Raw genomic sequence first — 21,547 nt, forward strand, 5'->3', positions numbered from 1 at the left:
CGAAGGCAGAGGTGCGGGACACTATGAGACCTACTGTCCATACCTTAGGGTGCTGTCACGAATCTGGGGTCATGTTATTTTGTTGTTTTGTGTGTTGGGGAGGAATGTAGTGTCGCGATATCACCCCTGACGTGACATGCGTTGGCGTGCACGTCAGGGCACGTCACTTTAGCCCCAATAAATATTACGTCACGCAGGCACATAGGCAGAAGCGCCACGGCTGCGGAGACGGAGAGTACACTACACCTGTGTCCCGTGTCTTCATTCCCTCGCACGCGCTGCACACATCCAGTGGGGGCCGACTCCATATGCCCCCAGCGACACCACACACCAATGCGCCGGAAGTGAAGCATGGCCGTGCCAGACTTTGGGGATTCCAGGAGGGTCCCAAACAACTAGTCCTGTTGCCGTGCCAGGCCGCCCTCCAGAGTGGGCACACTGCGTGTGCCGCGGCAGCCTCAGTCCACTGGTAACTTTAAGTTAGCACGAGGGAAAAGCTCCAAGTGTCACACATTTAGTTGTGGGTGTGAGGGCTGACGCACTTAGAGCCCAATGGGTTTTGCACGCCTTGTGTGCAGAGTGTGTGGTTGTGTTTAGTGCACGACCAGCACGTGCGGCGTGCACGTGGTTTGTGTTTCGGGAGGTTATGTTGTGGATAGGGAGGGGCGTGGGGCCCCCCGGCTCTCCTTGGGGCTTGTAACGCTGCCGCGGGGAGCTCGAAAGACATATTTGTGCGCATGCGCGCACTGCCACTCATGCGCACTAAAACGGCCGAACACGGGAAGCTTAAAATTACCTGTATGAAGCCAAAGTACATTGTGCGGTTGCTTAAGATGATGCGCATGCGTACACACGAGGGGGGGGGGGGGAGCGCATACAGATGGGGAGACGGGAACGACAGAACACCTGCCCCTCCTCTCTAGTCAGGCTCAGTCCCTCCCTGGATCCCTCCGGAGCGACCACCAATTGCGCGCTCCCTCTAGCCTCCACCCTGGGTGTCCAGGCGCTCTGCACTCTAGCGCCGAGAAGCTGCTGCCGGCCGACCTGCACCTAGGGGTGGCACAGAGGGCACCCCCTGGACAGGGGTAAACTGACCATCCAGCAGAGGGCGCCTTTCACCGCAGAACACCGGTGAGTGAGTGACTGAAGGACTTCAGCTTCTGTGTAGTGCTTTCGGCCGAGCCGGCGGTCTCTTAAGCGGGTCGGATTGGACGGCCGGTGGCCGAAGGGCCTGTGCCACTGCCCAGCTGGGGGCTGTTTTCCCGCTGTAGCTGATCTGGGCCCATCTGCCTGGGCGGAAGCTGCAGCAGCCTCGGTGGGTGTTTGGGGCTCAGTGCGACCGACTTCAGTGCCTGGGTGGGACACTGTCATGAGCACAAGTACAACAGGGCAATCTGAGCAGGCACTGGGGGGGTGCTCTGAGCAGGCAGGGGTGCTCTGAGCAGACGGGGGGGGTGCTCTGAGCAGGCGTGGGGGGGTGCTCTGAGCAGGCGTGGGGGGGTGCTCTGAGCAGGCGGGGGGGGGGGTGCTCTGAGCAGGCGGGGGGGTGCTCTGAGCAGGCAGGGGGGGTGCTCTGAGCAGGCAGGGGGGGTGCTCTGAGCAGGCAGGGGGGGTGCTCTGAGCAGGCAGGGGGGGGGGTGCTCTGAGCAGGCAGGGGGGGTTGCTCTGAGCAGGCACGGGGGGGTGCTCTACGCAGGCACGGGGGGTGCTCTACGCAGGCACTGAGTGGGGGGTGCTCTGAGCAGGCACTGAGGGGGGGTGCTCTGAGCAGGCACTGAGGGGGGGTGCTCTGAGCAGGCACTGAGGGGGGGTGCTCTGAGCAGGCACTGAGGGGGGGTGCTCTGAGCAGGCACTGAGGGGGGGGTGCTCTGAGCAGGCACTGAGGGGGGGTGCTCTGAGCAGGCACTGATGGGGGGGTGCTCTGAGCAGGCACTGAGGGGGGGGTGCTCTGAGCAGGCACTGAGGGGGGGGGTGCTCTGAGCAGGCACTGAGGGGGGGGGTGCTCTGAGCAGGCACTGAGGGGGGGGGTGCTCTGAGCAGGCACTGAGGGGGGGGGTGCTCTGAGCAGGCACTGAGGGGGGGGGTGCTCTGAGCAGGCACTGAGGGGGGGTGCTCTGAGCAGGCACTGAGAGGGGGGGGTGCTCTGAGCAGGCACTGAGGGGGGGGTGCTCTGAGCAGGCATTGGGGGGTGCTCTGAGCAGGCACTGGGGGGGGTGCTCTGAGCAGTCACTGGGGGGGTGCTCTGAGCAGGCACTGGGGGGGGGGTGCTCTGAGCAGTCACTAAACATGGGGGACTCTTCTTAGCAGGCACTGAACATGGGGGACTCTTCTGAGCAGGTGATGGAGCGCAAAAACCCAGGTACCGGGGAAAAGGGCAAGACCCGTATCAATATCCTCCTTTAATCACAGACCCAGCATCACACTAACGCATTCACACATGCAGTCATTGGTGGGGCCCATAACACCAACATTCATACATCACTTCCACACTGGTCTCCACACGCAAGAAGGATGGGCGGTTCAAGCGCTGGACATGTAGGGGAATACCTTATAACCTATAGGAAGAAAAAGTTATATTACAAACTATACCTACAGATCTCAATCCTAAACATCAAGGCACTCCTCCCACGTGGTCAATGGACCAATTAGTTGGATTGGTTGATGGTGATTTAGAACCAGCTAAAACACATTTCAAGATTTAGATCTTACCATACTCAATAACCCACAAACTCATTTCTTGTTGATCAATATCTGTTTATCTAAATTTTCATAAAAGGTTAAATTCGCATTTGGAAAGTTTTATCTCAAATTTCATGTAAATCGCAGAACATTATATTTACCTAATCTTGCTATCTGGAGTCCTCTAAGTCTGTCATCTTCCGTCAGAGCAGATTAAAGTTTAAAGTTCTTTGCTCAGCACGCTACAGTCTCAAAGATCGGCCAAAGACCAGAGACGTGCAAGCATCTATAGGTGCCCATAGAATTAGGAAAAGTTCGCAGTCATCAGATAATTGGGCAGCGTCCGGACCATCAGAGATTCAGGGAAACGCAGCAGTCACTCTAAGCAGTAGAGTTCGAGTAGCGTCACCGTCGTCGAAGTCGATCGTCAGTCAATAGCTAGCCATCTCTCTCTATTCTACCCTAGATTTTTATAATAAAATCAAAGCAAGAAGATACATTTTCGTTATTTTTGTACGGTCGTGATTGGTTGGTTGAGATCGTCCGATGGATTTTAGCACAGTTCGAGGGGTGAGGTCACAAGTTCAGTCCGTTCTGGTTTTTGTAGAAGTTTATTGTCTTTTGTTTGGCCGTCGTTCCACCATGGCCTAGCTTTGGTACATTGGGATATAGGTCATGAAGAGGCTGTAGGCGTCTTTGTCACAGCTGCGCGGTTCACTCCGCGCCTCGTGGAACAGTGGCCACCTCGTTGTGTCGCATCAGCGGCCATGTTGAATTTAGGCCCAAATGCCAACTTAAGCGAAACAAACACAAAAGAATAATTAATGCATAGAAATAATGAATCTAATGTTAACCCCTTACTAATCCCTCTGTGTTTTTATTTATCTAGCGTATAGCAACATTTAAAGCAATTATATTCACCCTTTCGGTCCTCCTCTCGAGCAACGTTACAGAGACATCACAAAAGCAACATGTATCATGCAGTATTCTATTTATTACATATACTACTGTTAGTATGCGTACGGATTTTAGTCATAAAGGTTATTTAGCCATGCAAAATGCAAATCCCACGTGTAATTTGTATATTAATACTGTTGATTAATAAACATGCAAACTCATTTAGTAATATTATAATTAATAGATTATATAATTAGTTTATACATGCAGAGTGGGGGGTATACAACATTTTGTACTACTTGCTCTATCACAGGCACTGGGGGGGGCTCTGAGCAGGCACTAAACATGGGAGACTCTTCTGAGCAGGCACTAAACATGGGGGACTTTTCTGAGCAGGCACAGCACATGGGGGGGGGTGGCTCCCCTGAGCAGGCGCTGAACATCGGGGGCTCCTCTGAGCAGGCACAGCAAGGGATGCTCCTCTGAGCAAGCACAGCTAGGGGGGGGGCTCCCCTGAGCAGGCACAGCCCATAGGGGGCCCCTCTGAGCAGGCACAGCACACAGGGGACTCCTCTGTGCAGCCACAGCAAGGGGGGGCTCCTCTGAATAGTCACTGCACGTGGGGGGGTTCCTCTGACCAGGCACAGCATGCGTGGGGATCCTCTGAGCAGACAGCACGTAGGGAAGGGTCCTTTGATTAGGCACAGCACATGGGGGGTTCCTCCCACCCTGGGGCACAGGCAGTGCCTGTGGGGTCGAGCCAGACACTGAATTCAGAGCTCACAGCACTAGAGCTCTGTGGTGAAGGGGGCACTGTGCAGGAAGGCAGATCATGTGGGGGGTGAAAGGGCAGTGTGCAGGAAGGCAGATCACAAGGGGGTGAAAGGGCAGTGTGCAGGAAGGCAGATCACAAGGGGGTGAAACGGCAGTGTGCAGGGAGACAGATCACGGGGAGTGGTGAAATGAGGCTGCCCGCGGCTCATGCAGTGGGCCACCTCGAAAGGGCGCTCACCTTCTTGCCTCAGGCACACCGCCACCCCTCCTCGAGCCAAGGGGACCTCGGGGGGGGAGGGGGGGGGTAGTCCCCAAGTCTGGTGCGTATGTCACGTCATTTCCGGCGTGTGGATGGTAGGGCCAAGGTGTACTAATACTTGCCCCCGCCCATCCGGCGCCCTCTTTGACTCTGGTCTCACCGTCTGTAGCCATGGGTGCTGCCTTCGCTGCGCCTCGTTGCGCCATTTGCCAGTGAGCAGTGACGGTGATTTCTCACGGTGAGTCCGGGTCTACTGGGGCATGCTCTGTGTCCTTTGGTGGCTCATTGGTTTATACCAAGAGCATTGGAGGTTTGGAGCCCCTGTATTTTGCGGCGGTGCCAATTGTGCCCTTTGTTCCCCGCTGGACACGCGGTCGTGTCCCTGGTCTGGCGTCTGTTTTGTCTGGTGAGTACCGGGGCATTTCAGCCCTCCCCCTTAAGTCTCCCCCTTCAGTCTGGTGGTGTGTTGTGTTGCGGGGGGAACAATTGAGTGGAGTGGCGTGGTGGGTGGCCCGAAGCCCCGTCTGCAGTTGCATTGGAGGTGGGCCACTCGATCGCCTCGTTGAGTCTTGGTTTGGTTTGAGAGGCATGATGTCTGTCATCTGGTGACCCTGGCTTCACACACGTGCATTTTGTTTTCTCTGAAATGTTTTGTTGCCAGACCGACACTGGGCATCCTGTTCCGGAAGCTCCATTGGTCGCTTCGGGGCCTATCCCAGCACCCTCCAGGAGTCTTCTGATTGCCTAGCTTTGTGCCCCCTCCTCCTCAGAGGTAAATTGACAGCGGGTTTTAGGGTCCCAATTGGCCTTTGTGAGGCAGAGGCAAAGCCACGTGGCCAAAGGGGGCGTCTGCACACTGGGTCTGGGTGGTTTGCGGTCATGGTGTAGGAGAGGCGGCCCTGGGTTCTCAGTGCTCTCCGCCTCCAAGGGTGACAAGTATTGGAGGTTGGAGGCACACTGGAGTGCCTGCAGGACCAACTCATGGAAGATTTTGCGGGCGAGGACCGGCGCTGCAGGAGCTTGTCTGTACGATCATGGTGAGTCACGTTTGAGAGCAGAATGGTGACACGTCCTTATGAGATGAGCAGTGACGGGGTTCAGTGGTGAATAACTCTCAGTATGACTCTTGTACATAATTTGAGAAAGGGCAAGGTGCATTTCAGCATCACCTTCCTTCAGTGCCTTGTTCTCGGCAGTCGCTGGGTTTTGGGTCCATTGCGTGCCCTGTAGCGTCCTACCAGCCAACCAGGTCAAGACGAAAGAGGGTTTGCTCGAAAGGGAGAGGCTGGGCAGACTGGCACTGACAATCCAGCTCCTGTCCCGTGAGGGAAAGTGTTGTGAGTTCTTGTCTAACCTCCTCCAAGTGTTAGGAAGGAGGGTTCACGGATCGTTTTACTAATAGGTATTCTCCCATTTGTTGGTGTGATTTTGAGAAACTGCGTCAGTTATACTCCTCCAGTGGTGGGGAATGGAGAGAGAGCATGGTACAGCGCAATCGTGCTGCTCTGAACCTGGCGCACACACAGAAGATGCATTGCCATGGTCTCAGGGGCATCCCCTTCTCACATGAGTCACTTTGCAATGTGCAGGGGAAAGTTTCCTCTTTTACTCTCTCTCCCTACACACCACAGTTGGCAAAAGTCTCCCACCTGCATGCTCATGTTATTGTTCGGCGGGCGCCCTTGCCCTGGAAGCCCATGTTGCCTGAGGTGACGCTTTCCTCGTGGTTGGGCGCCTGCTGGGCTCGGTGGCATCTTTTCTACCCCCCATGTGCATTGACTCTGGGGCAATTTGCCCCATGTGTATCATGAGCGGGGGTGCTGGTAGCCAAATGGGGTTTGGGTGTGAGGTCCCGACGTCGGCACTATATACTGAAGGTGAGGTTGTGAAGTAAGGCCAGCGCTGCCGAATCCTGAGTTGGTGGGAAAGCAAGTTGTGTGTCTCGGGTTTGGCGGGAACTCCAAAGCAAAGGGATAAGCACTTGGTGCGGGGCAGGTGGATCGCCCTTAATTGGTAGTTTGAGCGCCAGACATGGTGGCTCGGCAACTGGTGGCACGGGTCAGTGTACACAGTTGGCAGGAAGGGTTAAGTTAATCTTCTGGCGGCAATATGCTGGCAGTAAGTACACCAAGCAGAGGCCATCGGTCTATCCTTCCTTTTTTTTTTTTTTTTTTTTTGTTGCATACTTATATAGCGCAAACTCAACCTGAAGGTATTGGCGCGCCTTACATGAGCACCGTATTTACATTACACATTCAGGCGCGGCGAGATTAAGTGATTTGCCCAGAATCACAGGATGTGGACGTGACCTCGAGGCTCCAACTCTGGTTTCCAGCACCAAGGTCAGCAGTTTAAGCCAACGGACTACATCCTCTCCCTAAAGGGGTGTTTAGGCCCCCGGGTGGCAGTGCCCCATTGTTTTGTTTTACATTTGGGCGATGGCTTGTCAACAAGTGTGTTAAAAAGTACACTTCAGTGGGTTGAATGAGGATCCAGACTTCAGTTGAAGTTTATGGTAGAAGTTTAATTCAGGATACAGATAATACAGCTCAGCCATCCAACTGCCAGCAGGTTCATCCAGAGATCTGTTAACATTCTTTTCCCAACATTCCTCTCATCAGCCCATGAAGAGTCCACTCTAGAACCCCATAGCCATAACAATATGTCATGAATGACATCACTAATTTGTAGCATATTACAACACATCTCCCTCCTTTACATTTTACATCAATAAACAGTGAACAACCAACTATCACACAACATAATCCTTCAGATAAGCAGGACTGCGTGAAACTCTGCTAGGTCTAGATGTGGCAACAGTTGTCTTCTTCAACAAATCTTGAGAAATATGTACATCATCATCTTTATTGCAAACAGTAACACGATTCAAATTCCAAACCCTATGATCAGCAGTTCTTATTGCATTATCAAAAACTTTAATCACCTTGATTGGTTTTGAAAATTTAGGACTAGCCACACAAAACCCAGGTTTTCTAATTCTAACCATGTCACCAACTGAGACTTTAGTTGTTTTGACAGCATGCCGTAAATCATAGTTTTCCTTACTCCTAAGACACTTCAAATCTTCTTTGTTCTTCCAAGAAGTGTCATCATTACTTACCACATAAGATGAAAGAAATTTGTTTACCCAAGGGGGTTCTAAGAATGTATCAGGATTCCTTCCCCTAAACAGAACAAAAGGAGATTTCCCTGTTGTAGTATGGGGAGCAAAACGATATACACAAACCCTTTTAGAAATTTCTTCTTTCCAATTTAGCCCATTCTGCTTTGCTAAAGAGATAGTATCCTTAAGGACCCTGTTAAATCTTTCCACAGTGCCATTAGACTCTGGATGATACAACGCACATTTTTTATGCACAATTCCACACCCACTGAGGAAATTTTCCATGTCACCTGAAACCAGTTGAACCCCATTGTCTGTCAGAATGGTTTCAGGAATACCCTCCTTTGCAATGAGCTTCTTTAAACAATCAATGACCGTGGTTGTGTTTATGTTCTTAACACAAAAAATCTCAGGCCATCTAGAAAACAAATCCATGACCACAACAACATAGGTATCTGAACCATCACCATGTACAGGTCCTAAAATATCCAAAGCTATGTCTTTCCATGGACCACTAGGACGAGATCTTTTCACCATAGGTTGAGTTCTGGTCTTTAGTCCTTTCTCACTGAGAGTACATTGAACACACTCTCTGACTAAATGTTCAACTTGATTATCCATTCCTGGCCACCAATAACTAGAACGAACCCTTTCCTTCGTTTTAGATATACCCAAATGAGCCTCATGGGCTATATTTAAAAGTTCCTTTCTTAGAGATACAGGTGGTACCAATCTATGACCCCTCAACAATAAACCATCACAACAGGAAAGTTGATCCTTCACTAACCAAAAATCTTTAACTAAAGAACCACCCTGTTCCTTATGATGCCAACCATTACAAATGAGACTCAAAACTTCTTGAATAGAAGCATCAGCTTTGCACGCATCCAACCACTTTTTGTGAGAAATTACTTCATAATCTACCACACACACAAAATCATGAGAACCACTAAAATCAACATCTTTCTGAGAGTCCAATAAATCTGATTCAACCATCGGTACCAATCTAGAAAGCGTGTCCGCCACAAAATTTTCACTACCAGGAACATACTTGACAACAAAGTCAAAACCTTGCAAACCAACAATCCATTTCGATATTCGCGGCGAAATTGAGTCAATGCCTTTGTTAGATAACACTTCACACAGAGGTTTATGGTCAGTTTTTACCACAAAAGATGTGCCCCACAAAAACTTTTTGAACTTTTTGACAGCCCAATAAACTGCCAACGCCTCACGCTCAATAACTGAATACCTGGTCTCGGCCCCCTTCAGACTTCTTGAAATAAACATGATGGTGTTCTCTGGAGCCACACCCCCTTGATACAAAACCGCACCAAGGCCTTTTAAACTTGCATCTGTTGAAATAATAGATGTTTTGGTTGGATCAAAATTTCGAAGATTAGGAGCATCTTGTAACCTTCGTTTTAGTTCACAAAATTCAGTCTCACAAGCTTCATTCCAATAGAAACTTACACCCTTTTTGAGAAGGTTCCTCATGTTATAAGTGACATCAGCAAAATTCTTTATGAATTTGTTATAATATTCAGCCATGCCGAGAAATCGCATTAATTCCTCCTTAGAAGTTGGGGCCATAAGATTTTTAATAGTGTTTACTAGATTAGCTTTTGGGACTACACCATCAGCACTTATGGTATGTCCCAAATAATCAATCTTCTCACAACCAAATTTGCATTTTTCTCGCTTAATGGTCAAGTTGTGGGCAGTAAGTCTACTTAATACTTGTCTCACTCTCTTCCCATGCTCATTCACGTCAGCCCCATACACCAAAATATCATCCTGATATACACAAATACCATGTATGTTGACCAAAACTTTCTCCATGACACGTTGGAAAACCGAAGCGGCAGAAACCAGCCCAAATGGAAGCCTTATGAACCTGAACGTCCCAAAAGGTGTAATAAACGCCGTCAAATCCTTAGAAGATTCATCAAGAAGTATTTGATGATATGCTGACGTCAGGTCAATCGTACTAAAAATTCTAGCCCATGCCACCATGCTCAACAGCTCTGATATGTTTGGGAGAGGATATTTATCGACCAGCACACACTTATTCAGCTGTCTCAGGTCCACACACAATCTCAGAGACCCATCAGGTTTTCTAGCAGCCACTACCGGAGCCAACCAAGAAGTTCCCTCCACCTCTTCAATAATACCCTGAGACTTAAGTTTGTCAATCTCTTTTAACATATCATCTTTGACTGTAAATGGAACATTTCTCACCTTGCTAGACACAGGAATGGATCCTGGAATCAATTTTATCTTATGGCAGTAACCTTTAAGACACCCCAACTTTTCACCAAACACTTGGGGAAATTCAACCATTAGTTGAGAATCTAAAGAAGTATCGTTGACAATGGTCTCAATGGTATCCCTCTCTTTAACAATAATCGGTGGAGAGCTATTGGGATCCAACATGACACCTAGATCTTTTTGGTGCCACCAGCTAATAATACTGTCCCCTTTTTTTGAAACATAAATCTTCCCAGAGGTGAAACGATCCTTATATTCAATTAGTCCCACAAAGTACCCTCTCAGCTCAATGGGATCACCACCATAGGCGGTTGGACGAATGTCAGGTTTCAATAGCTTTATCTTAGTGCTCAAATTATCACTAAAGAATTTACCAGAGACAATAGTAATCTTCGCTCCTGAGTCAAACAATACCTTGGTTCCATGACCTTCCACAGAAATAACATCTAGAGGACCATCATTTCCGACTTGTACTATAATTTGTCCGCATTCAAAATCATGTAATTCTTTATCATTACTTTGAGATACCTCATTTATAACTCCTTTTGATGCTTTAATCCTACAAGCATTTACACTATGACCTTTCTTTTTACAATAGGAGCACACAATATTCAGAGCAGGACAAGATTTATCATTTGCCCAATGAGTGGTGCTGTTGCATCTGTAACACTTACCACTCTTTTTAAATTGGGCTTGAGGCTTGACATGAGGCTTAACATTTAAATTGTCTTTAGTTTGAGATTTCTTTACAGAATCAAACGTTTTCCTAGATACATCATTGTCAATTACTGTGACATCAGAACTACCTTTGTCAATATCTTTCTTTATCACTTTCACACACTCTAATGAGTGTTCTATTCTTTTGGCTATAATTAATACCTCATCAAGAGAGGGTTCATCCTTAAGCCAAAGCTCATCTCTCACTTTTTCAGAAATACACCCAAGCATGAATTGAATCCCATCCTCGTCGCCAGTGTTAAAAAGTACACTTCAGTGGGTTGAATGAGGATCCAGACTTCAGTTGAAGTTTATGGTAGAAGTTTAATTCAGGATACAGATAATACAGCTCAGCCATCCAACTGCCAGCAGGTTCATCCAGAGATCTGTTAACATTCTTTTCCCAACATTCCTCTCATCAGCCCATGAAGAGTCCACTCTAGAACCCCATAGCCATAACAATATGTCATGAATGACATCACTAATTTGTAGCATATTACAACACAGTGAGCTTGCTGGAGCGTACTAGGTGAGAGGATGTGACCTTACAGCTAGCCCGATCGACCTCGTCGCTGGGGACCAGGTTCGAGTCTCAGCAGGAGCGCCCAACATCCTGTGAGTTTGGGCAAATCACGCAACCCCCCCCTCCCCATGCATAACAAAATGAGTGAGTCTGTCTTTAACGCAACTGGTGCTCATGCAAAGCACTCTAATACCTTGGGCAGCATGCACGCACAGGAGTAACACTGTGAGAAAGTGGTAGTTTGGTGAAGTTTTGAGAATGTGAGCTTACACAGTCTGATCAGTTCAGAATGGAAGCATTTTCAATATTCTTACAAGGTAGCCATAGTTGTTGCTTAATTACGTTATGTAACTACTAAACAGTGACAGTCAATGGTCCTGGCAGGCTATAGGTCTGATGTTACCGGATGATTAAATAGTTGGATATAATGGCAGAAATATGCGGCACGCTATGCCAAGCAAAAATGTCGGCATAAATGTTTTAATACAAGGCCAAGAGAGAGCCTCGAGGACCCGGCCAGAATCCTTAAGTCATTGGGTGGTTTTACTAAATACTTTGAAGCGTGCAGATGGCACAGTTGATAATGGTGCAGGATAGTTACTCCTTAAGGTTCACCTGTGCCAGTCAAATGGGGATGACTTGTACATAGATGAACATGCTTGTTTTATTCAATACTTTGTTTCAGTTAGAAGGGATGATTGCCTAATTCTGACATGCGCTCGACTATTAGTCTTTGACTTGAAACTGGGTCATGTCCAGCTGGTCTAAGCTAGGTGGGGGCGAGTTGCCTAACAGCCGATATGTATCAGCAGCAGTTCACAGGGCACCATTGCCTGTGGCCAGGTAGGCACAACATGAAGGGCTGAAATCTTTCTCACAGTTTGGGTTATGAGTTGAGATCAAGAAGAACTGGTTTCAGACCTTTATTTTAAGCTCAGGAAATATCATTGTTGAGTGATATTAAAGAGCGCTGAAATGAATAAAAACTTTTCTCGTGAGGCAAAAGGATGGCAGAGTTTGATAGTAAGAGTGGAGCAAACCCATGGGTTGGGGTGCAAGTCGGTGAAAGCCAGAGGGGTAGTACGAGATGTGTGAAGCTGGTACCTTAGAAACCCAGACGGAGCATGAGTAAATTAGTGTGCAGTAGACCCAGGGCACCCCACCGGTTTGCTCTCATCACTGGTATTAGTTATCCCAATTTTATTATTAGGATAGTAAAAATTAATAATGTCACTTCCTCAAAAGGAACAAAAAAATAAATCACAGCGCCAAGCATGTATAGGCAGTGTAGTGGTGCACAATGGTACCCCCATTTGCTGCTCTTGTCAGGTTCCCAGGAAGGCACCTGGTGAGGGCATTACTGGCCTCTTTTGAGGGCATTAAGTTGGAACCCTTTTGGGTTGTCATGATAGATGAACAACATAGCTCAATAATGCAAACGCATGAGAAAGCTTTATACAGTGGACACCCTGACCACATGTATTGCAAAGTGCGCTTATGTCAAAGGAAGGTACAGGTAAGAATTTCAGACAATTGCCTAGGATCACACAATGTAGTCAAGCAGGGTATAGGGGCTTCCATTCCTTAAGGCCATCCCATTAGAAGTTGTGCCGTCATGGATAAGATGCAGCAGCAAGCCCAGTTGGGGTCTAGGTTGATGTCTTTGAGTGACAGGCTAGTGCATTAAGCGAGCTATTTTAGGTAACGAGGTTACTTGCAGGGAGTCAGAGGGGTCCCAGCGGACTTGCAAAGGTGGGCTGCGTCAAAACAGGAAACTGGGAATCTTCGGTCCCGACATGGTCATTGGAATGTAATACGCATGACTGCCTGGCCATGCTGGGTAAAAATGTTTGAACATGAATTACAAAGTTACTAGAAGGTAAGACGAATCGCAGCTTTGATTCTGGTGGAGGGCTATCCATTCTGGGGATAAACCAAGTGAACTAGGTCTATTGCTGGATTCAGCAACAAGTGTCACAGCTGGTTAGCACATGGTGTGTATCTGTAAATGGACTGGGTACACTCCGCAGTGAAGAAAGCAAAGAGCAGGCACATTGCTACAATCCTGAAGTGTTACGAAAGCAATCATTTCAACCCAGCCAAAGCAAATCAAGGTACTTACTGGCAGATGCACAACTGACAAGCGTTTACTGAACCAGATTTGACACTTCTCAGGTTCGCCATAATTTATCAATATATGACTGGGTAAATGTCCGCTCAATCAACAGAAAATGTGCACTCCACAAACCAGTGTGTGTTACGGGTTGCTTAAGCTAGCTAAATGTTGCTTCTTTTATATACTGGCGGATGCACAAAAGGCAAACAGTCACTGGAATCAGATTTGACATTAAGTCGTTCACCAGAGCTTTATCTATAAAACTGTTGGTGGAAATGTCTGGTCATCTCAGCAGAAAATGTGCTCTCCGAAACCAGTGTGTGTTAGTGGTGCTTCAGTTAAGCTAAACTTTGCTTGCCTTTATGCCCTTACAGACAGGTGGGTTGTGTAAGTTTGTTACTTATCATGGTGCTGTGGTTCCAAAGTTGGGAAACACTTATCATTATCCAAGAAAGGGCAGGTATATATACATATTGATCTCCTCCTGGACACTATCCCAAAAGCTTTCCATCCAGACTGCATTATGGTATCCTTTAGCAGAGGTATGGAACTGGACGACCTGCACAAGGGCGGGGACATTTAGCAGGCTACACAACACCTAGGTCTCTGTCCGACTGGGACGGGGCTTGCATGCAATTAGGCCATATAATAAAACAGAATCTAGGGGTACAGACCACCCCCCAAAAGCACTAAGATGTTATGGCAAGGGGATTCGCAGTGTACAGGTGTTATATCCGCGCATACAGGGGCAGAAGGGTACATTGCAAGAATCTGTATAAATGGAGTGGGGGCCAGATCTATAGAAGATGTGCACCAGGTAACATGAAAGTAGGGGGATCAGATTGAAATCTCTCAACAGCCATTCAGTCAGGTGAGCTGTGTTAGTTTGTGATGCCAGCAAGGTGCCGTGGCTCCAATAGTGTCAAGAAATATGGTTTGGAGAATAAATGTTGACGGATCCAGAGCTCAGACTGCACTCCTATCTTAGAAGGTGCTGGTAATATGCTCATTTAATTTACTCCATGTCCTCACAATCCAAAAGCATCTGTTCTTGATAGATCTTGGAGAGGTGCTGGAAACAGCTGGTTGCAAGTGAAGTAAACTGACGGCCTTGATGGGGGGGCTCTGGAGGCGACGGTAGCCACATCCAGACCATTGGCAGAGTTACAGGGTGATCCGGAGGTGGAAGGATACAGAAGGGTACCACTTCAGGAGAACAATAGGGGTGCCTGGGCCAAACTCCAGGAGTCTTTATACGGCTGGACCCCGGAGGAAAAATCGTCGACGCCCCGCTAGTCGTAGTCCCGCTGTGGACTGGTATGAGAATAAAAACAAAAGAGTGTTCATGATTCCCACCATTCCTAAGAGTACCTTAAGTCGTGTGTTCTGGTTTGTCTAATCATTGGTAGCTTCGCTATAGGACGGAGAGCTAATGAGACACTGATGCTAGTGGGTTAGGGGTTCTGGGTACTGAGGTGAGTTTTTTGGTACACCACAATTCACTGAGGTCCTGGGTCTCTGTGCACAGTTCTGTGTATGAGCAGAATCCCCGCAACATGGCGCCCAATGTAGGGTTGTCCACTGTGCAATTTGGCTGTCGGACGGGCAGGGCAGTTTAGGTTTGTCACCGCTGCCTGCCCTTGGATGGCCTGTAAGTTAACCCACCACGTTGGCATACTTTGCATAACCTGCAGCAAACTTTTCCCAACAAAATTGTGTTGCACGATTATTTATTCCAATTGCATGCTAAGTTCTGCAAGGGTGGGGAAGGTTGCCTACATGAGCACTATGAGGCTGCCTGCGGCCACCTTAGTGCCTCGTTAGGCATGCCGCCACAACCCCTCGAGCCGAGGGGACCCTGGGGAGGAGTCTCCAAGTCTGGCACACATGTCGCATCATTTCCGGCGCGCGGATGGTCGGGCCGAGGTACGAATACCTGCCTTGCCCATCCGATGCCCTTTTTGGCTCTGGTTACGCCGTCTTCCGCCCTACCGCATACCCAGTGTGTCGGCTGGTGAGCACGGCTAGGTAGGACTGTTTAATGTTTTCATTTGTGTTGCAGGCGGAGTTACAGGGCGATCCGGAGGTGGAAGGTTACCTCTTCGGAGCACAATAGCGGTGCCTGGGCCAAACCCCAGGAGTCTTTACTGCTGGAACCTAGAGGAAGAATCCTTGACGCCCTATTAGTCCTTCAGGTGGTTGTAAGCCAAAACAACCAAGGGCTTGCGTTGCAACGCTCAGCCCTTAAAAGGGCGTGAGTAAAGTGGTAGACCGGTGGTTCACGGTTTGGCTCTTCAGGTGGGCAGGACAGTTTAGGTCAGTCATCGCTGCTTGCCCTTGGATCGCCCGTAAGTTAACCCACCATGTTGGCATACATTGTATGGAATAAACCTGCAGAAAACTTTTCCCAACAAAATTGTGTTGCATGATTATTTATTGCATTTTGCATGCTAAGTTCTGCAAGGGTGGGGAGGATTGCCTATAGAGGCACGAGGGCGCTGTGCAGGGAGGCAGATCACGTAGAGGGGTGAATGGGTGCTGTGGAGGGAGGCAGAACACGGGGTGAAAGGGCAGTGTGCAGGGATGCAAATCACGGGGGTTGGGTCAAAGGACTCTGTGCAAGGAGGCAGATGACGGGGTGATGGGTGAAAGGGTATTGCGCAGGGAGGCAGATCACGGGGGGCATTTAAGAGGCTTTGCTTTTGTCTTCAGCACCAGAAGAGTCCCAGGCGCCTGCTACCAGCATCTGATGTTAAAAACTGAGAGGAAATCACGATAAATCGAGTAAAAAGCAAACCATTATCTTTTTTTTTTAAGGGTTACTGTGAAAAAAACATTCATCCCGGGCAAAGGGAAGGGACAGTAACAAGGGGGCTCAACGTGGAGAGACGAGAAGAGGCAAAGTGAGATGGTGGAGTGGATAAGAGAGAGGGAAGGAGGAGAAGGCAATAAAGGGAGAGACAAGAAAGGGAAGGTAGAGGAAACCTGAAAGTAAACTAGAGGCGCAGTGAGATGGAGGAGGGCGGGAAGAAAGAAGGACGTGAGGGACAAGGGTAGTGTATGTGAAAGACTATGAAAGGATAGTCCACGTGAGGGACAAGGATAGTCCACGCGAGGGACTATACCGCGAGAGTGCATGTGAGAGACTATACTGCGAGAGTGCATGTGAGGGACTATACCGCATGCGACAGGACCATAAAAGGCGAGTGCATGCGCGGGGACTGTAAAAGGAGAGTGCATGCGCGGGTACTATAAAAGGAGAGTGCATGCGTGGGAGCTATAAAAGGAGAGTGCATGTGAGGGACTATAACAGGAGAGTGCATGCGCGGGTACTATAAAAGGAGGCCTTAACTGGATTACAGAGTGGGAGGATAGAATCTCCCTTTATGCCAATGATATTTTGCTTTATTTGGCCAGAGCATACTTCTCCATACATCGAACCCTACACATATTCACTCTCTTTCAAAAGTACTCCAGATATACCATTAATTGGGACAAGTCGCCGGTATACGTCCTATGTGGGGAATGCCCCACGGTGCCTAGAGGCTGTGGGGCTAAAACAGTCCCTGACGGATTTGGATACTTGGGGATATACATCACGGCTAAACCAACTGCATTTTATGAGCACAATTTGGCTCCTCCTCTGCGACGCTTCCATGATGACGTGCAACATTGGAAGACCTTGCCCCTTACGCTGTTGGGTAGAGCCGCCTTATATAAAATGATGGCACTTCCCTGCTTTTTCTACGCTTTACAGAACACACCGTACATGGTTCCAGCCCAATATCTCTGCACAATTGAGTCAAAGGTGCGCACACTGCTTTGGAACAATGATACCCCACAAATAGCATTGGCGAAACTTATGAAAATCTGGTACGATGGTGAAATAGCCTTGCCAGAAATTAAAAGTTACTACTGGGCCTCTCAGCTGGTGGTCACCAACCACTAACGGATCCAGCCTACAGGATGGACAGGTACAATATGACTCCTGGTGGTTACCTCCGAGTAATTACTGAAGGTGCGAATAACGCACCAAAATACTCTCCAACCTCCACTACCAATACTTTATGACATAAGGCTACGACTGCCCAGGGGTGGAAAACCAGGATCACACAAGTCACCCCTTTGTTGGAAACAGACTGACTAGGGATGTTGGCAAAATACCCAGGATTTGACAAGTGGGTCTTGATAGGTCTTTCAAGAGTCGGCGATATGTGGGCAGGGGGGAGGGGGGGGGGGGTGACCCCTTTCAGTGACCTCCAATGGGACTACGAATTGAATATTGGGGAAATATTTAAATACCTTCAGGCCTGAAATGCACTACATAGGGCGATACCCAGGTGTTTTGATCTGCCAGTCTCCTGACCACTAGAGGATAGATTTCTTGATGACTACCTTCAGGAAAAAGCGATTTCCTTGACGTATAGAAAAATACTCAACAACCCGGCGGATACAATGGGAAAAACATGAGCAAAATAGGTAGAGGATATGGGGGATATTAGTGATGAGGATTGGCAGGAGGCAATAGCTTCACCCCGGGAGGTGGCGATCCGATCCCGATTTAAGTTTATCCAAGTCAAAATCCTACATAGAGCATATTCTACATGTTCAGCATTGAACACATTTGAATCTTCCTCTAAATGACTTAATCTCCTAATTGTTTGCTAATGAAACATTCATTTCAACTAAACAGAAAAATATCAGTTCCAACAAGAACATATTTAGGCAGGAAACAAATACATTTTATAATAATACAGAAGAAAATGTGTGCGGTGCAGTTTTACTCTAGCTATGGAATGAATGAGGCTTTGTTTAAGCAACTGACTACTGATAAAAACAAGTTACAGGCTGTAAATTGTAAGAAGCTTCTTTCTTTCACAGAGAAAAGGGGGGAGAGAAACATCTGACTAACGTTATGTTATGTTATGTTAATGGGTGACTTATATAGCGCACGGCTACTCCAAGGAGTGTCCCGGCGCTTTCTGACCCATTACTGAGAAAAGGAGAAAAGACAACAGAAACATAACAGAATTACTGATTAAAAAGCCAGGTTTTCAAGGCCTTTCTAAAGGCAAACAGGTTGGGAATGCGGCGGAGATCAACAGGAAGGGAGTTCCATAGTTTGGGGGCGAGATATTTAAAGGAGCGTCCACCTATTCTGACTTTCCTAATGGGAGGCACCATTGCCAGGCCAAGACTTTCCGACCGGAGAGATCTGGTGGGTTTGTAGAAAGAAAGCCGTTTCTGAATGTAGGAGGCCCCCACCAAATGGAGTGCCTTATGGGCCAGTGTAAGAGCTTTGAATGTGATTCGCTTCTTGATCGGAAGCCAGTGAAGGGAGGAAAGCAACTCAGATGATCTGGCTTGCCGGGGTAGGCCGAAGATGGCTCTTGCCACAGAATTATGTACAACCTGGAGTTTGTGCAAGAGATAATCCGGCAAACCCAGGTAGAGGACATTTGAATAATCAAGCCTGGAACAAATCAGAGCTTGTACTGTCAGCTTCCTGTGGGCTAAAGGGAGCAAAGGAAGGAATTTACGCATCATTTTTAGCAGACCAAAACAGGTACCCGTGAGACCTGTGATCTGTGTTTTCAAAGCCAGGGTGTTATCGATTTTGACCCCAAGGTTTTTAGCGACCAAAGAGGAAGAGGAAGGGGGGGACATGCAAACCGGCCACCATTCCTGCCAGGGCGGTTCTGCCTGACAGCCGAAGAAGAGCACCTCGGATTTATCAGGGTTGCACTTGAGGCTGCTCCGCTGAAACCAGTTGAAGACAGCCCCAAGGCAACCACGGATGCTCTCCCCGTCGAACTCCATGCCCTTCTTGCAGGTGAAGAGGAGCTGGGTGTCGTCAGCGTATGATATGATCTGGGCACCCATCGACTCCGCCAGTACCGCCAATGGAGTCATGAAGATGTTAAAAAGGGTCGGGCTCAGCACCGACCCTTGTGGGACTCCGACATCCATAGGCGGCACCTCGGCGGAGTACGGGGGGGCCCAGACCACTTGTCGACGACCCGCTAGGTAAGATCTCAGCCAGCTCAACACCGTCCCTCTGAGACCGATCTCGTGAAGTCTTCTCAAGAGGGCCTCATGCGGGACGGTGTCGAAGGCCGCCGACAGATCCAACATCACCAGCATTGCTCTTCCACCTGTGTGGAGAACTTCCTTAATGGCTTCATTAACTTCCAAAAGAGCGGTCTCAGTGCTCAAGTTGGAGCGGAAGCCAGATTGGGTGGAGTGGAGTAACCCATGGTCTTCAAGGAAGGAAGAAAGCACAGAGTGGACGTGCTTCTCGACGATCTTAGCCAAACTGGGCAGGAGAGAAATGGGCCTATAGTTAGCATGTATCTCTGGGTCAAGGCCTGGTTTTTTTAGAAGGGGAACGACCATTGCCTTCTTCCAGGCTGGCGGAACAATGCCGCAGGACAAAGATAGGTTCAAAACAGGAGAAATTAAGGAATTCAGAATCTTGGCAGTCCTGGCTAAAAAGCTCGCCGGACACGGGTCAAGCGGAGAGCCAGATTTAATCCTGAGTAAAAGATCCAGAGAATTAGATTCCAATAAAGGAGGAAACTCCGATAGAATGGGGCAGGAATCAGGAGGTAAAGTCGTCAGATTGGAGTCATGCAATGATGCATTTGGGGCAGCTGGTGGAAAAGATTCTTGAATCAATTTGATTTTCGTATTAAAGAAGATGGCCAGCTCCTTTACCCAAGATTCGGAGAACTTATGCTGGACTATGCTAGATTTGGGAGAGATAACTCTTTGACAATGGTAAAAATTTCTTTACTGGAATTTGACGCAGACTCAATTCTATTTGCAAAATAGTTCTTTTTGGCCTCAAGAATGTCAGAGTGGTAAGATTTAATAGATAGTTTATAGGCAGACTTAGCTTCTTGGTCATATTGCTTCCGCCAGAGTCTTTCGGCTAACTTACAGTTACGCCGTGCCAGAGCAAGTGACTTAGAGAACCAAGGAGCCGAACTGCGCTTGACAGATGAAGAGGGGGTAGAAAAAGGAGCAAGATCATCAAGCCTTTCAACTAACCATTCCTGGAAAGTTTCAAGGTCCCTCTCCAGATGGCCGGATAGGATACAGGGATATTCGTGAAGCGCTTGAGCAAGATTCTCAGGGGTAATTTTATGCAAAGGTCTTCTGGGGTGCCTAAGGTGGTCTGAGTTAATATAAGATGTTTTACTTCTGCCCTGAATAAAAAACTAATCAAAGAATGGTCAGACCAGAGAACAGGGGTGGGATGGGACATAATAAGGGGAAAGGTGGAGAACACTTGGTCAAGCGTGTGACCCTTATCATGAGTCGCACTTGAGATGTAAGGAGTTAGACCAAGAGGAACAGTGATGTCCTTGATTTTGACCGCTTCACTGTCCAACTCAACGTCCATATGGATGTTAAAGTCCCCTAACATTATGCAGTTTTCCACCTTCAAGCAAAGAGCAGTGATAGCAGATTGAAGGTCCTCGAAGAAGGAACCCCGCAGACCCGGAGGTCTGTAGACAAGAAGCCCAGAAAAAGATTGATGCGGGGAGAGTGCAATGGAAAAGGCAAGGGATTCGCAGCCAGAAATAGGCAGAGATGGAATAATTGTGCAGGCAAAAGATCTTAGAACTGCAAGTGCAACACCACCACCTTTACCCACTGTCCTATCCTGTCTGTAAACAATATAATCTGGCGGAAAGGCTGCCGCGATGTCAGGATTAGACGACTCGCAGAGCCATGTTTCTGTGAGCAAGAGACAGAGTGGATTCTCAGAGGTAAGTAGCTCAAAGATGTCCAAAGCGTGCCTATGTAATGAACGTGTGTTAAGCAATAAGCACTTAAACTGTTTAGGAGGGAGTGGACGGGAACCCTCAGAAGCCCGGTATATGTTGGGATACCATCCACAACCTGGACAGCAGCATTTACCTTTGAATCGGCCAGGAAAGACATACCGACAGGTAGCGGTATTAAGGTTAAATGAGAGTAGATCCGCTGCAGAGTAAGTAAGCCTATGGCCAGAGCCTGCCGCCGCGCCGTCCGCTGCCGTGTCGCGGACGGGCGCAGACGGGCAGGACTCTGGCACGACTCCGGCGCGCCCGCTGATCGCGTCCGCTGCGCGGAGTCATCCCTGCCCGTTTTTATGACGCTGCAAATCGCATCAGGAAGCCCAACCCGACCCAAGAT

The 21,547-nt window shown here is 48.4% G+C and overlaps 1 protein-coding gene across 1 annotated transcript in view; it reads left to right on the forward strand.

The window, feature by feature from the left end:
* Positions 1-846: 846 nt before the first annotated feature.
* Positions 847-21,547, forward strand: part of LOC146830102 (uncharacterized) — a 53,477-nt gene continuing 32,776 nt past the window's right edge. The window contains exon 1 of the mRNA XM_085604302.1: positions 847-1,131. The gene's annotated coding sequence lies outside the window, so the exon portion shown is untranslated. The remainder of the gene's footprint in view (positions 1,132-21,547) is intronic.

This window comes from Triturus cristatus, chromosome 5_1 (genome assembly GCF_964204655.1).
Source record: "Triturus cristatus chromosome 5_1, aTriCri1.1, whole genome shotgun sequence".
NCBI classification, from domain to species: domain Eukaryota; kingdom Metazoa; phylum Chordata; class Amphibia; order Caudata; family Salamandridae; genus Triturus; species Triturus cristatus.